We start from the raw sequence: 3780 nt of genomic DNA on the forward strand, positions 1-3780 counted from the left end.
AAAGTACAAGAATGAAAATCCAAAATCTCTGTAAATGTTCATTAAAATTAATAATTTTTTTTTTTAAAAAAAGACCAATGAAGAAGCATGCCTTTGAATTGAAATAATGGAGAATGCTGAATGAACCAGGAACTATCAGAAAAACTAAATTGGTCTGGGAGAAGAGCAGCCTGAATGCTCCTGAGAAGTGAGGATTGGTTAGATTTCACCTTACACACTTTGGACATTTTTATCAGAGGAGGCTAGTGTCTGGGTAAGGACATGATGCGTGGTCAAGGAGAGGATCAGTGGAAAACTGCAGCAATTATAAAAATTACACAGGACAACACAGTGTCTAGTTCTGTTGTACACAAGATACGACAAGTATGGCTTGGAACCAACTCAAAACCTAACCTCAATACATGCAGTCCTTGGTTTACAAAGGAGTTCCATTCCCAATGACTCCGTCATAAGTCAGGTCTGACATATGTCAAGGACCTCTATTATTTTCTTTCTGTTTTTATTTTTACTGCCTTATCATTATCTTTTAAAATCTAATCTCTGTCCTTGGGGGTGGGAAATATTGCATATATATTTACAGATACCTTTTAATACATCCATTTAAAATATGTACAAATTCTAAAACTTCATGATGAAGAAGGGTTGGATAATGCTGACTTTTTTTGCCAGTTGTGATTCTAATTTGTGGTCTACCTTGATTATTCTTGGTATGAGGATAGCATTGCTAGTCAGAATTGGTACTAGGAGGACAGCTACTTGGCTGTCTGACTGGAAGAAAACCATATTTATTCCCATTACCAAGAAAGGTGTTCCAACATGGGGAATTTATTTCAAAAATGTGGAAATTATTGGGCAATATCATTAATATTGCATGCAAGCAAGATATTGTTGAAGAGCATTAAAAAATGGCTGAAACAGTAGACAGGGAACTTACCAAAAATGCAAGCTGTTTTTAGAAGAGTCTGTGGCACAGGGATATCATTGCTGATGTCAGATGGCATTTGACCATGTGGATCATAACAAATTATGGCTAGCATTGAGAAGAGTGGAAATCCCAGAACACTTAATTGTGCTTATAAGGAATCTATAACTAGAACAACAACCTCTTGTCTAAATGGAGCAAGAGAACATTGCAGGGTATAAAATCAGGAAGGGTGTGCATCAGGGTTGGACCCTTTTTCCATACCTATTCAATCTATAGTCATTGTGGTGTACCACAGAATTGGAGTATTCTAGTGGGTTTTCAGAGGCAGCTAATCACAAGGGAGGAAATTGTCCATCTTTCTCTTGAGGAGCAGCTGGAGTCCTTGAAGCGTGTGCCTTCAGGATTGCAGTGCAACTTTTTGCCACTAGGCCACAAGAGCTCCCCATTGCTGAGGAAATATTTCATGAAGCCTGACTATAAGAAAAATGTGGCATTAGGATTGGAGGAAGACTCATCAAAAAAACCACAATGTGCACTTGACACAACTTTGCTTGTTGAAAGTTAAGAGGATATGAAACACTGCAGAAGATCAAGGACTACAGCCTTCGGTATGGATTACATCTTAATATCAAGAAGACAAGGACTGCTCTCTCCTTGCAACATGCCCAAAGTGTATACATTGGGAATCCCAAGATACCTAATTGTGCTCATGTGAAACCAAAGAAGCTGTTATCTGAACAGAACAAGTGTTCTGTATGATTTAAAATCAAGAAAAATGTCAGGATTGTATTCTTTCTCCATACCTAATCATTCTTTATGCTGAGCAAATAATTTGGGAAGCTGAAATACATGAAGAAGAATGTGGCACCAGGATTGGAGGACTCATCAACAACCTGTTGTGCAGATGATATAACTTTACTCACAGATAGTGACGAGGATTTGAAGCACTTGCAGCAGAAGATCTAAGACTTCACCCTTCATTATGAATTGCATCTCAACATCAAGAAAATAAAAATTCACTCTGGACCAGTAGGCAACGTCATGATAGAAAAAAGACTGAAGTTGTCAATAATTTCCTTTTACTTGGTTCCACAATCAACACCCATGGTAAGAGCAGTCATAAAATCAAAAGATTCATTGACTGAATTTGGTTTCCAAGGCTGTCAATGTTTATGGAGGGAGTCTGCCCATCTTCCTCCTGTAGAGCACTTGGTGAACTTCAACCCCTGCTCTTTCAGTTAGCAACTCAACACACGACACACTATGCCACAATGTGTTCTAGAGAACTGTATAGGATTAGCATTATTAAGAAAAGTGGATATGAACTTAACAATCTTTAGGGCCTCATTCCAGCTTCCCTGTATCTTTATTGAAAATTATCTTGAAGTAAATCACAAAGAGAATACAATGCAAATGAAGCCAAGCTCTTTCTATTGAAAACCTTCCCTTGACTCAGGAGGGAAGGGTCAGCAAACACAATGCAAGAATCCTGTAAACCCTTAAGGATTGCCTTTGTGCCTCAGGGTGAACTCCAGCTTATACCTGAAATAGCATTCAGTTTATTACAAATACTTAGTATTGGCTTCCCATAATACAGGAATAATTAGTAAAAATTAGATCATACTGGAATGAGATCTCTGAAAAGAGATACAGAAAAGGAAAATGGCTATGGTAGAAGATGGCTGCCAAGGACTAACTTGAGGCTACCAAAAGCTGAAGGAGACAAGGAAGACTCATCCCTTATGTTTTGGAGGAAGTATAGCAATCACAATCTGATTTCATATTCTGGCTTCTAGATTTGTGATCAATATAGTTGGGTTGGGTTGGTTTTTTTTAAAGTAGTAGTAGTAGTAGTAGTAGTAGTAGTAGTAGTAGTAGTAGTAGTAGTGTGTACCATCAGATCAGATCTGACTGGTACAGAAGGAGATTGTTCCTCCTTCTCCAGCAAAGCATCTGGTGGATTCAAACCACATACCTCTGGGGTTGCAGTGCAGTTTCTTGCCACTAGGCCATCAGATCTCCCCCATAGTTGTTGTTTTAAGACACAAAGTTTGGGACACTTTGTATAGTAGTCCCAGAAAAGTAATAATGGGTCTGCACTGTTGAATTTATCATTACTTTTAATTTGAAAAATGCTATTACACAAAAGAAACATGGGAACGTTTGGATGAGTGGTCAGGTTGTTGTTGTTGTTAATTGCCATTGAATCCTTTGAGACTCATAGCGACCCTATGTACAAGAGCTCCAAACGCCGTTCTATCCTGTGCCAACCTCGCTGTGTCAAACACATTCATTCCCACCACTCTACTCACAGAATCAATCCATCTCCCTTCACTCTCCCTAACATGATGTCCCTCTCCAAGGACCAGTCCCTCCTTGCAACATGCCCTCTGTATGTTGTTGCATTGTTGTATACGATTGAGTCGGAACTGACCCATAGCTGAACCTTCAGAGGCTGAGAAGGAATTTGCCAATTCTTCCACAGAGCTGCTGGTGGATGGAAACTGCATGCCTTAAGGATTGGAGCACAGCTTCTTGCCACTAGACCACAAGAACTCCCAAAAAATGAGAACTGGAATTTCCAAATAAACCAGGGAGGTATTTTTTGTTGTTGTGTATTGTAGGGTAGGAACCAACCCATAGCTGACCTTTAGCGGGTTTTCAGAGGCAATTAATCCCACGGGAGGAGATTACCCATATTTCTCCCACAAGATCAGCTGGTGGCCTAGTACCACGTGCTTTGGGGCTTGCAGTAGCTTCTTACCACTACTCCACCATAAGGGCCTCTGTATAGTATATTGTTAGATGCCATCAAGTACAGAGTGAACTTTAGTGGCCTAGTAGATAGGGAATTG

This window comes from Elephantulus edwardii, unplaced genomic scaffold, assembly GCF_000299155.1.
Source record: "Elephantulus edwardii isolate Elephantulus edwardi_28Jun2011 unplaced genomic scaffold, EleEdw1.0 scaffold00113, whole genome shotgun sequence".
In the NCBI taxonomy this organism is placed as follows: Eukaryota; Metazoa; Chordata; class Mammalia; order Macroscelidea; family Macroscelididae; genus Elephantulus; species Elephantulus edwardii.